At 37.2% G+C, this 14,018-nt stretch overlaps 1 long non-coding RNA gene across 3 annotated transcripts in view; it reads left to right on the top strand.

Moving 5' to 3' along the window:
* LOC130156125 (uncharacterized) overlaps positions 1-14,018 on the top strand; it is a 178,221-nt gene that overhangs the window by 150,962 nt on the left and 13,241 nt on the right. For all 3 annotated transcript variants that reach the window (XR_008824331.1, XR_008824329.1, XR_008824330.1), the window contains exon 7: positions 11,108-11,192. This is a non-coding gene — a long non-coding RNA (uncharacterized LOC130156125). The remainder of the gene's footprint in view (positions 1-11,107; positions 11,193-14,018) is intronic.

Below are 14,018 nucleotides of genomic sequence, written 5' to 3'. Positions count from 1 at the left end.
CACACTCTAATCCTGCAAGTAATTTGCCCAACCAAAATAAAGTAGTAACAATTCAGAACTGCAAACTTTGTAGTTTTATCTGCAATGTATTTATTTTTTTTTAGTTTTCTACACTACATATTTGCATGGCATTGCTCTTACAATAGGATCTCACAATCCTTGATGAATTTTTCATCTTTTCAAAGGCAGGAAATAATTTTCCCCATTTCATATATGTGTAACTGAAGCATAGGTATTGTAGAAAAATTGCAAAAGCTCCCAAGAGTAGGCAGCATGGAATGCAGCCCCTCTTGTAATTTTATTTTATAGACCTAAACATGCTTTTGCTTCCTTGTGGTGTTAATTTCACATGGGAGAGTAAATAAATTGTGTACCCTGGTTATGGCTCCAACTTTGTATTTCTAACTGAGCTAAATCCGGCACAGACAGAAGAAATAGTAGTTTACACTTTTTTTTTTTTTTTTCTTCTTTTTTTTCCCCCCACCTTCTGGCTTTAAGAAGCAATCTCTAGAAAATTATAGCAACACAAGGACTTCGCCAATTTATAATCATCTGTAATAGGTCAGCCACAGTGCATTAGATCTTCAGGGGCTGGAATGCAGTATTTCAGCAATGCAGTCTGAGTCTGAACTGGAAGGAGAGATTTTAAAAGCCATTTATTATGCCTGCACTGGAGAGCTTTGAACATTAGTGCAATAAACATTGTAGGTTAATTTATTTTTTCTTTTTAATTTTTTTTTCTGTTTAGTGGGATCTGGCAGTAGTTGTGTATGTAAGTCTTCAGGGACAAGCCCCCACTATATTTCACATGCCTTACCTTCCATACCATTTACTGTGCCAGTATATTAAAAAATGTATGTAATGTACATTAAAGTACACCGTACTGTCATTTGACAGAACTCTTCTGACTTTTTGCAACTATGTTAAATGCAGAACAACAGTTCTACTTACAGGTAGAATAATATATTTTATGGGTTTTGTCTTGTATTGTTGAAGCCCATGATTCAAATCCTAGTTGCACTGAAATCAGTGGGAGTTTTGCCAATGATTTCAGTTCAGCAAGAATTTCAGTAAGGTTATGCATTATTTACTTTCTGAAAATGTAAAATGTAAGGTAGTTGTAGTTTTGTGAGTTAGTTGTATTTATATGCTGTAAATGATACTGTGTGGGATCGTGATACGTGGCTGTTGAAGGCCTGAGCAGTATCTGATAGCATAGGTGTGAATGCTGATTGGGTGCCTTTTGCTGTGGTTTGGGGGGGTTGTAGGGGGCATATGGATGGCCATTTAGCACCATACTGGAGGACTGAGATTACCATCCTTTACACTGTTCATGTAGATGCTTGTCAGTGTTGGCACTGTTATTGTATCCCTATTTTTCATATATTTCAGTTGAGCATTTAGGCTGCTTTTGTCCCCACTGGTCTATTTGGCATACTGGTGCTTCTCTTTTACTCCACTGTGTAACAACCGCCCTCATGCGGTTCCTTTGCCCTCATGCCTATGCGCTGTCCGATCATGCTTCTGTCCTTTACTATATTCCTGCTGCTACATTTAACTCTTAATTGATTGATATCAACAAGTGGCTACATATGCAACCTGGAGATAATTTATGAGAAAGAAACAGTTTAGACTATACGCAGCATGAAGGAATAAGTGCGTGTGGAGGAAACTGAGACTGGGAGCAGGAACATGACTGTTAGGAGGAGTATGTGAGTAGCACATAAGTGGTGCATGGATAGCAGATGTGCCACACAGTTTACTTGAGACTGTCTGCACGCCCAGACAGTTCCCTGAGATTCTGTGTGCTGAGTTTGTTTTCCACACTGTCAGCTCTCGCTGTTTGATACCTCCTTTCAACCTTACAGGAGTGGGTATGGCATCACCACTTCAGGTTGCCTCTCCACCCCGACCTTAGAAATGGAAAACGGGACAAAGCCACACACCAGGCTTGTCTGCCTTCCCCAGCAAAGCAGGGATGCCATCCCACCATCCCCAGCAAAGCAGGGATGCCATCCCACCATCCCCAGCAAAGCAGGGATGCCATCCCCAGCGGGTACCCGCAGAGCTGTACCGTTCGGGGCAGCTTTGAGGATACCACGTATCACTTACAGACCTGCAGCCTAATGCAGTGTCTCTCCCTCAGCTATACGGGATTTCTCAGTGGAGTTTAACTCACAGCTATGGCAAGAAATAACAGGAAGATCTCAAAAGCTATGGCCTGTCCTAAAGATTTTCTTTATAGGTAAAAGGGAAAGGAATATTTTTTTCCTTTTGTTCTCCCTCAACCCCTGCATGCAGAGTCCAGAATGCCTTATTATTCAAGTCTATTTAGAGAGATATTTATAAGTAGCATAATTCTGGGTATGTGAAAAATACCATGGCTTCCAAGCTGAAGGGAAGTATTCATTTCCATCCGATTTCATGCAACTGCTATATTTCACAAATATTAAGCATAGCATATAATTTTGATGAATGGGTTTATTTCAGCTTGGATTTCTCAGACTATCTTTTCAAGCCTAATACAAAAAGTGACTGGATTTTTCCAGAGCACCTACAGTTCCTGATGTCTTCTAGGCTCCGCACTAAAGAGTCTTTGAAGATCTGATTACTCTTCACGATGGAACTGAGTGCAACTTTAAATACCAAGGTTTGAAACCTTTAGTCTGTATTAAACACAAAGAAACTAAGGGTGGAAAAAGAAAAAAATGTGCACTGCTGAGTGCAAGCTGAATAACTGAAAAAAACCCCTCACTTGTCCTTGGCAGTAAGTCCTAATCTGTTAATTTTTTTCATGTGTTTATTAAAGACGTGGAGATTGGGCTACTTTGAGTTCACAAAAGGATTATAGACAGTATCATATTCAAATTATATACTGCAGTGCAGCTTGCTTCATTGTGGCATTTGAAGGAATGTAATTCTTGATAGAAGACTTTTTTATACCTTAAAAGCTTGTATTTTTAATGCTTTATTTCATGCCTGCCTTTCCACAGAAAAAGAAATTCATGCTACTATCCCCATGTGAGGTAAACCTTCTCAGAAAATATAGAAGTGGGTTTTGTTTAGGTTTTTTTGAAGTAGTTATTTCACAGCTGGCTTTAAAAGAGGCCATTCTACCAAACAGGCATATCCACGTTTTATTCAGAGTGCTTAAGCTCAAATTACTAAGGGGAAAAAATACTGTTCTGAAATTCATTCTACTGTCACCCAAATCAAGTCCCAAAGCATGTGGTTACCCTGATACTCTTCATATCCTATCACAGATTCTCTGATGGTCTTTTATCCCCCTTTCCCCTGGCTACTGGGAGTATATGTACCCAGCACGGCTTGTAGAAGTTTATTACTATCAGGAAGACAGATTGCACGTAATTACCTCCTCCTATTTGAAAAGGAAGTAAAGGAGAAGGTACTGTGAGTGCATCAGGAATGGCCGTAACTCAGAAACAGGTTAAAAAAAGACAAACACAAACTACCCAGCCTAACAAGGACTCTGGCGATGCAAAATCACTGCAAATTATAAACAGACGCCGTAGCTGCTCAACTGTAACAAACCATTTGGTACAGGTGGGTGGGTGAATAGGTACTTGCTTGTTTCCCCCAAGCTACTCAGTCTGTAACGCTTCCCCCCTAGAAGAGCAGAACTAGATTCAAGATTTTTAGTAGTAATAGTCTAATTACGTGAAATATGACAGATATGAATGAGTCCTTGAAAAAAATGGAACCAAGAGGAAAAGCTAGATTTTGTTGTTGTTTTTTATTTGCCAGGCACTGAAGACTGAAATAAAACCATGGAAAAATATTCTGGAAGGATAGCCTGGATTTTCTTTTGGTATGCATCACAAACTATAAATACAAATCCTCCGTGTACTGACTAGGATCTTCAGAAGTCCTCTTTGGTCCATTTCATATGATCAGGTACACTTAGGCATTTATTTTCAGGTTAGCTGTCAGTACTGATAATAATTTTTAAAGAAAGAAAAAAATCATCAATACTGTTACGAGACTTCTCACTTCAAAAATAGCCAGAAAAACTCGTAATCCCGATTAAGCTATGAGTACTTAGATGGAATCAGATGGAAGACCATATTAATGATAGAAGCTCCTTACTTCCAGTAGTAAATTATATTATAGATAATTCTACTGAATGATTACCAGGGAGGTCAATGTATATGAACTAACCTCAGCCACCAACTTTCTGACCCTCGAGTAGCCTGCCCAACTCTCTCTCCCCTTTGACTAGGCAAAAGCTGTAGGACAGCTGTAGACCACTGCATCGTGTTCTCTGAGAAATGCTATCTTGCTTGCTTGAAAAATTATCCTGCGTTTTCTTAGTTTAGGTGTGCTGTCTGTCACATCATTCAGCAACTTTTAGTACATTCACTTCTTAGAGAGAACTGCATGCCTTGGAGTCTCAATTAGGTGAAGCCAATTCGCCCTTCTCGCTGGTGAGCAAAAGTCATGAACAGCCTCTACCAGCACAGTGATAATCAATATTTCTCTTCTTTTTCTTTTCGAGCGATGCAGTAGTGCAAACAAACCCAAAGAAATCGGCCCAGGCTCTATTAATTCCAGCCAGTTTGCCATCAAACGTCAGCAGTCTCATAGTGAAATCTGCCAAACGCCTACTATGGCTCTGCTAACTGGAGCAGATGTTTTTGAGAGGAGCCTTTTGGGTGTATTGTCCCAACGTGGCTGCACAGGCTGCAGTCAGCTACAGCTAGGCTCAGCCAAATTCAAAATTTGAAGTTGGATTGCCATTGGGAAATTAGCCCACACTCCAGTTCAGTGTGTTTAAATGGTTTTGAAATCAAAACAACGTCACTGCCAGGAGGTCCCATCTCTCAGACAATAGGGAGACAGTACACCAGCACAAGAACTCCAGCTGCTTTTGTCTTAAACAGCAGCCTAAATAAAAGGGCTTACTGTATGCCTGGGGTTTAACCTTTTAGGATTCAAACATGTCAGATTTGCAGCCTCTATTGTGTCGTTACTTTCTGCTAATGACATGCTGTCTCCCACTGGTGCCATATACCTTCTAAAATCACTAGTCACTTCTGAAATTTTAACCCCAAATATCTGCAAAGCGCTCTCCTGGCAGTAGTTTAGTTGTATGCAGTTATCTTTCCCTGTTGGCTTTTCTCTTTTAATGTCCCTTCACTGTTCAAAACTAGTTCGTATGAGGTTAAAGAAAGAGATGGGATGTGTGATATCAATACTAGTTCCTGGCTGGTGTGTGAGAACTCTCTCTAGCTCTTAACTAGGAGACTGTCCTAAGCACAATTGAATATTCCATGGTAGGCTCAGCTTATTTTCCCCACGTGGAGTCAATATATAACATGTATGGATTTATTTCTTTTTTTTCCCCCCAGCAATTTCAAAAGAATCCTCGCTTCCCTAAAGGCTTGATTTAATCGAGCTCAAACCCCTAAATTTCAAAAATGTAAATTTCCTGTTTGAAAATTAAGGATTTTTTTTTATGGCTCAAAAAATATGATCAGAGTTACTGTTACTAAATGCTTTTCGCCCATATGAAGGCTGGAAAGAAAACTCTGGAAATACTGCGTTTAGAGTTTGCCTTGAGTTTTGTGATTTCCATAGGCATACAGGTGTGTGGAAGAGACCCAGGGAGACCTGCTAGCCACTCAAAGTGTGAGTAATTTTATTTCACTTTCTTTAAGACAAATGGTAAACCTCCCCCCAACAATGGTAATCCTGCGATCTGTAATAAGCTGAATAAAAAATGAAATAATGTTAGCTGGCAGTAGCTGCGGTCCAAGAGCTAGAAAGCGCCTGTTAGAAGCGTTGTGTGAGTCACTGTCCCCACCTAGTGCTGGCTGCCAGGAACGAGACTGCGAAACCCTCGGTGGCAGGTGACACTACAGACGTGGGGGGGTCTGGAAGGATATCAATTCTTTTTCCGTATATATAGTTACTATAACTGCAGTCATGAATTCATTATAGATTAAAATGTCAGCTTTTCATTTGTAATACACAAGGGTTATATATAGGCTAAAAAATGTCACCAGCTGTTGAAATTTCCCAGCCTCGTAGGGTTTTCTGCAAAGACCTTTCGGCATATAGTAGCGTGTTCGTTATTAGTAATGAACATGTTCATTAATAATAACATAGAAGACTTTGGCAGCGACTTCACAGAACCACGGATTGCTCTCATTGCTACTGTCTGGTTTGAGAGCCTCTTTCTAGTGCCGTTAGGAGCAGAGGAAACAAAGATAAGGAGCAATTTTCAGCTGACAAAGTATAGAAATGGGTGAGTGTCTGATGCATTCTGGGCAGCGCTCTGAGTCGGGAGGAATGGGGGGCAATGCACAACTTAGTTCAAGGAATTAAAGCTGACAGAATTACACTACAACAGCTTTCTAACAGTGAAACAAATATATTACCTTTTTTACAACGTCTTTTGCTCCAATACCAAGCTAAAAAAAGAATTGCAAAATCAGTGTTGTCTCCATTACTTCCTCTACCAACCCAAGGAACCTTCCAACCTAAAAGCAAATTGTTGTGAAATAGCATTTATTCCTATGAATACAGCATCCACAAAGCATAACTTCAGTTGTCTTCCTAGCTCGAGAGAGATTATTTTGCAATAATTCCAGAAATGTGAAGACAAATGGGGTCTTCCATCTGCAACGCGTTTTAGGCTTTTAAACAAGTTGCTGTGAATTCTTATGACAAATTGCAACCTTGGCTTTGTATACGGAACCTAGCACAAGTAATTAGTTTGTCCCTTTTAAAGGAATTTGAGATGCATATAGGTGTGACTGGTGGACTCGTGAATTTTTGTGCTTTGGTACATACCCCAACAGCCTTTATTGTTTAGCGTAAGAGCGGACTGGGAGCTGTTATAAAATTTTATAGTGCTCTAAAAGGCTCAAAACAAGACTAAGCATCATGGTGTTTTGGTGGGTATGTTGTAAATGTTTAATTTCTTATTTTTAATTGTAAAAGTTATAACAATGAGGAAAATTCATCATAACTGTAGTTTTTATCTAACCTGCTTTTATCTCTTTGGATAATTTTAAACCCATGGGGTATTTTTTATTATGAAGTTTAATTAATTTGTCAAATCTTGCTCAAATTAGATATTGTCACGTCACCAGTTTTGTAGGACAGTTTATACACTCATGATTAACAACTTAAATCAAGATTAAGATTATAAATCTTTGCTGTGAGTTGGTTAAATAAGTCAAGATAAGAATAGTGATGAATTTCTTTTCATCATTAATTCAGACCTTGAGCATTATTTGGATCTAGTTTTATTGGTTATTATATAAAATATATGTTATTTTGTATATTTTATCCAGACTTCAGAGACAAAAAATTCTGGGACAAATGTTTTACTGAGTCTGAGCTATGACTCATCAGGGATGTCTAATGTAAGCATCCCAGTGTTATATTAGGTATTTTCCTGTATCTTCCACCCTGTGACAAATATGCAAAAACAATTAGCTATCAAAATGAACATAAACTAAAAATTGATGTAATAGCTCAAATAATTAAAATAACTTGTAAGGTTCATTTAAATCTCTGAGTTTGGCTGTACTGTCACGTGGACCTTTGGATTTCTCTAACACTGTCACGTAATGAATGATACATGGGTTAGTCTTCATTTTGCCTGGTCTGAGGATGCAGCTGTTTGATCCCATTGCAATTCTTGCTAGTCTTCTGGAATGAAACAACTAGGTCAGAGACCCTTATATTCCCCTTTCTGGGATTTGAAGAAAATGCCACTAATTTGCCACAGTATGTGTGAGTTGATAACCACAGGACTGCCTTCTAACCGTGTTTGTGACTGCGGCTTCCTATTGTAAACGTGTATGACACCGGAGTTTGGGCAGTCTCCAGCGACTGAACTGAGCTAAAGCCTAGCTCTCTGCCTTTCTGTATATTGGAAATGAAGGTATATAAATTAAAATCACCTAACAGAAGTTAAGCAAGGCCTTTAATTTCTGTCGTCTGACAGAATTGCCTATCTACCCATCCAACAGTATCCCTGTCCTGGTTTTGGCTGGGTTAAAGTTAATGTACTTTTCAGTAGCTGGTGCAGTGCTGTGGTTTGGATTTGGTGTGAGAACAATGTTGATAACACACTGATGTTTTTAGTTGTTGCTATGTAGTGTTTATACTAAGTCAAGGACTTTTCAGTTTCTCAGGCCCTGCCAGCGAGAAGGCTGGAGGGACACAAGAGACTGGGAGGGGACACAGCCAGGGCAGCTGACCTGAACTGACCAGAGGGATGGATATTCTATACGACAGAGCATCATGCTCAGTACAGAAACTGGGGGGAGCTGGCCAGGGTGGGCTGATCACTGCTGGGCATCAGTCAGTGGATGTGAAGCAATTGTATTGTGCATCGCTTTTTTTTTTCTTTTGAGTTTTATTCCTCTCTCCTTTTCATTACAATTGTTATCGTTATTATTGTTACATTTTATTTCAATTATTTAATTGTTCTTGTCTCAACCCATGAGTGTTACCTTTTCCCCCGGTTCTCCTCCCTACCTGACGGGGGTGGGGGGGGTGTGAGTGAGTGGCTGCATGGTACTTAGTTGCTGGCTGGGTGTAAACCATGACAATCCCATATGTACACCTTCCTTTGTGACCAAAGTTCTCAAATGTTCATAAACTAAAAGTAGTAGTCTGTAGCTGCTGTAGTGAGGGTGAGTAAGAGAGAAAGGAATGAGTAATTACAATTTGTCCTATCAGGGACTTAGAAACTTATGACAACAACATAGACAATAAAAATTTCTGAGAAAACTTTGATGAATGAATGTTTCAAATGGCTTTCCAAAGCACACCTTTAAGAATATACTTATCTCTAGAGAAAGAAAATTATTTAAAACTGCAGTTGATGACCTGGGTCCTTATCTTGGCCATCTACACCAAAACTGATATGCTAGGCTCAGCAGGATGCTGTAGAGACTGACATTTTAAAAAAGTTTTTATATGTTTAATTCTCATTGATTGCAATGGATTAATCTTCAAAAGTCAAGCTATAAATCAATTGAAGCAATAAATCCACACAATAAGGTCAGTATGCAGTATTCATAACCTCAATTAGATCACTTTCTTGTCCACCCCACTAAAGCCAGCAGTGTGATAGTGTGTGCTGTATAGGTTGCTATCAAGGACCGTCAGATCTCTAAAATAAGGTTGAATATAGCCATTGTACAATAATAATAATAATTTAAAAAAATTTCTAAAGGTCTGAATTTCAGTTGCCCTTCAGACAATTTTTTTTTTTTGTTGCTGCAAAACTTTATTTTTGAACAGTCAGTTTACACTTATTTGGCTCTAATGTTAACAACAATGCTAAGGGGAACTGAACTATGGTCACTTTCAAATGCATTTATGTCAGGTTAATTTTTTATAAGGGTTAGATTTTATGTTCGTTTCAACTGTTGACTTTCATTTCCTGCCAAAGTAGCAAATCTCTTTTGAATTTTGTAAAGAGATTTGATCAAATTCAATAAATACAATAGAAAAATGTTTCGGATAATTGGGAAAACGTGAGTTTAGTTATTTCTTTCTGCTTCCAGAACAGATTTCTTTTACTTCTCTAGAAGTAAAGTTGTCTTAGTTCCAGTTACTCTAACCTATAGTGAAGTGTGAAGATAAAAACAAAAGCACAATGAAATCTCATCTCTGTTAGCTTTGGCTCAGCACAAAAAACATAAAATAGATCCACAGGAATTTACTTCTTTTTTGTACCTAAATTGCAAAAAAACTCTAGGTGCTGCTTAGTAGAGTGCAGCATCTTCCAGCTATTGTTTGATCTGTGCTGTTGCAATGTTCTTTTATGAGCCTTTGTGACTATCCCCTGACCCCTTCATCCCATGTAAAGGCCATAGCAAGTGTACAGAATCTTCATGAGTTTTTCTTTGATATTCGCTAGCAGAAAGTTTTTTGGTTGATATTTCCTTAAGATCATTTACTTCAGATTGTCTTTGATTTTAAACGTGAGATGATGTTAAATTAATGTGATTTGCCTATCACTCTGTTTATTCCTCTACATCTAATACTTTCTTTAAAAAGTTTGCATGTCTGATGTCACAGATAAATTATATTCTAATTTGGAGATGATGTAATTTCTGAGGATTTAACTGAAACTTATCTATCTAAATCATATTTCAATAGAGAAAAGTGAGACTCTTAAACCCTGTAGAATTTCACAGAAACTCATAGAAGGGAAGAAAACATCTCTATTAATAAAAGACCCATATATGTCAAAGAAAAATGTGCCTCAACTTCAGCTTTGATTCCAGAGATTTCAAGGTGATTCAGGAGGAGTAGCTGAGGTACATCTCACTTTCAATGAACTTTCATGAACTTGAGATCTATAAGGTAAAAAAATCTGAAGGGAAATTTTAATATGCTGAATCTGTCTGTAAGTGGTCAGTATAGCTGACATTCTAAGACAACTCTGGCAGGACGTTCTATTAAGTCATTTGAGTGATAAATCAAATATAAGTTTAAGCACATGCATGAAATTGAGTATACTTCCATGGAATTTCTAAATCAGTTGTATAGCTGTGTGTCTAAGAAAGGGGGGCCCTCTTTTAAACAGGTACTGTAATTAAGGTACATTATAAAACTTAAATTGTTATTAGTGCTACTTCAAGCTGATAATACATACCAGCTGATCATTTCCTTTACCACACAATTTAATATTTACTATTTAACACTTTAACATTTGCTATTTAACACTTTAACATTTATTTTGTCATACATTTTCACATCTCAGTGGTCTGTAACGTTAAGAAGCTATTTGAAGTGAAGCTCAAAAATGAAAGCTCAAATGGTGCTGGATGGAAATATGACATGATTCTTGCAAGTAAATTCAAGTGCACGTGATCAGCTGCGGAATCAGGGGGTTGTTACAGTTCAGTTGTGTTTTCAAACGATCTGTGGAAGCTGTACCTGAACATCTCCTTCAGCGTGGAATGCAGGCTTCAGGCCTCACAATCCAGACTTTCAACTTGTCCACCTATATTTGAACAATACACATGGTGAAAGAATGGAAGAAATTTTACTTTCACTCCTTAATAATAATTTTCTTTTGTAATTTGCTAAAACTTAACTATATTTTCAGATGGTTGTGAGAGGAGAAGCATGAAGGGAGAATGAAATCTGACCCATGGACACTTTCCAAAGTAGAGAGTCCCTTGTGGAACAAGGTAATGTCCATATTGCCCATCCTTCCAAATGGAAAATTTAGTGCAGTAATTGCAGCACAAGAAGAAATCGCTTTTATGGTAGTTATACTTTATGCTAAATCTATCAGCAGAGTAGGTCTAATTTGCTGTGCAGACATATCCTGTGAAGGTTGCCATTTGAAAAAGAATAAATGAAAATAGTTTGGGGTTTTGATAAATCACAAGAAATATAACGAAGCTTTGGGATTTCCTCTGTTGACCTTTAATGTTGAAACACCAAGTTTTCAGAGACTGCTGTTTCCATATCAGCATGATACTGAGTGTTTAGGTTTTTAGAGAAACCTTTTTTCCCATTGTTTATTTCATCAATGTTCTCCTGTAAATCGGGTAAAGTCATCAATAAAATAAGTACTTTATTAGTAGAGAATGAATTTAGCCCACTGATATCCTTTCATGCCTGTAGCGATTATTTGCTTTTAACAACTTTATATTTTTTTAATATACCTAATAATCTTAAATTACAGCAACAGCAGTTTTATTGCTTGAAGAATGCAGACCGTTTTTAGTCACATTGACATACTTGTTGCAATTACTAATCAAGTACAACTTTGAGTGTCTTAGGGTGACATAACTGGACTCAAAACTATGAAATTTTACAACTGTATTAAATCTAGACTTGATAGATTAACTTTACTCAATAAAATAATTAATCAGGAATGGAATCAAAAGTTGTCTGCTTGAGTAAGTAACTGTTCTGTCAGGCTATGTAGTTTTAGTAGCCTTCACATGCTAAAACATCTATTCAAATAGAGGTAAAAATATTACATGAGGGAAAGGAAAGGAGACAGTAATGATTTATCTATGCTCAACACTCATTGAAGAAGGGGGAAAATGCCAGTCACATCAAAATGTTTAAAATAGTCAGATGCATTTCTAATAGTACGTTCCACCAGGGATGTTGCACAGTTACTTCTGATCATAAAATTAGAAAGCAAAATATTCTGCAAGATAGTATAACCCTAATCCTGCAAGCCAAGGGAACTCTTCAGGGTAGTGATGTTCGGAAAGGCATTTGCTGTTTGCAGAATGAAGGTCATACATAAGGCGTGATAGATCCTGTGAAATACTTATTTTGAAACTTCAGATGGTTTTGCATGTTCATTGCTTCCAAGGTTGAGAAGCTAGAAACGTTTATCTTTGTCAGCCTGTGTGTTCTTGTATATCAGGTGTCATTGCTCCAGATAAACATTTACAATATACTTGTGTGAGGTTAACTTTGAATATACACAGCATTCTCTGCAAGACACTAAGTCGAAGCAGAAATTGAGGTTTGTTGAAGCAAATGTATCAAATTCAAGTAATGTTTTGCTCTTTCACTAAAAGCATTTTTACCAGCCACTTGAAGTACTGCTCACCCTTAGCAGCCCATTCACTACAGAAGTCCCCAGTCAACAAGTCTTACGGCTTTATGCCTGTGAAACTGCAGGTTTGATGTAATGGGGAAAAAAGCAATGCCATCAGCTATTATTGGCTGAGCTATCACATATGTGTTAAAAAGACAATAAGGAGACAGTAATTCCTTTTAATAGTGGTATAAAATTAATGTCTTTGGACACAGTTAACTTTAACTTGAGTACATCTTCAACCAGGAAAAAAAACAAGAGTTATCCGTAATTTAATCAGAAACTTCCTGCAAAAACCACAGTGCAAAAGTCACTTTTTATTTTTTTATTATGTAATGAATTAATTTCTTAGTGCTAGCTCAGAAATGAATGTTTTCTTCATTCATAGCTTTTGGAAAAAGTTTCTCATGTTTAACTGTCTTGGTCAAAACTAAGACGACGTGTTTGTTGTTGTGTTAGTGGCCCTGGAAAGATAAAAAGGATAAAATAGAGGTTTATGTGATGGTTTTATTAAGTTCAGCTTTGGATCTTTATAAAGAAGGATAAGCAATACTTGAAGAAACATGTGAATTATTTAAATAATTGTCCTTGTTGGCAATTACCTTATCCTGTAATAACTAACACACTGACAAACGATTTAATGGTGATCACTAGGACTGTCCTGTCAATGGTTTTTGCAGCCAGCCATTTAAATTACACATCAACTCTAAAGAAGTTATTTCAGTATCTCTTAGCAAAACATTAAAAACTTATTTGATCTACTATATAGAAGATATTTTTAAACAAGAGGATAACAAACCACATTTTATGTTGTAATTTTATGTGAAAAGGGATAATGTGTATGCCATGAAAAACTTAGATGTAAAGAATAAGTTAAATACAGTTTCTCATATTGTTAGCAGAGATGTTACCTTTTGACCTTCCTTTTGAGATTTTTTTAGAATATTTGATCCTTCTGATAATAGTTTAATATTACTTCCTTCACATTGATTAAATACACTTCATACATCACTGAACAATGAGTAACATTCAAATAAGGCTGTCCACTGAACTGCCTGCAAAAATGATAAAGTAAAAAATTAATCTCCAAAGTAAAGTCAAGCCTGAAATTGAAATCTTTGATGCATACATTTCATAATTAGTTCATTCTGCTATATCTAAAATGCAAATACAGTGCTCTTAAAATAATTCAGATCATCTTGCATGGTGCATTAATGAATTGTTCTAGCTTCTGCACCTCTGACTTCAACAGATTCTGGAGTCATTTGACTTTGTTGACATTTTCTTTGTTAAGTTGCTGATTTTTCTTTTTTATAAGGTTACTTAGAATGGTGCTTCTTTATCTCTTGTGCTGCTCTAACATTTGTTTCAGTCAGTGGATCCACCTACATGTCAAGGAAAAAGAATTTCACAGAATATGTGCAGAATCAAGGCATATAAGGGT

Source organism: Falco biarmicus, chromosome 10 (genome assembly GCF_023638135.1).
Source record: "Falco biarmicus isolate bFalBia1 chromosome 10, bFalBia1.pri, whole genome shotgun sequence".
NCBI classification, from domain to species: Eukaryota; Metazoa; Chordata; class Aves; order Falconiformes; family Falconidae; genus Falco; species Falco biarmicus.
The sequence above is the reverse complement of the archived record's forward strand: the minus strand, read 5'-3'. Positions and strand labels throughout refer to the sequence as shown.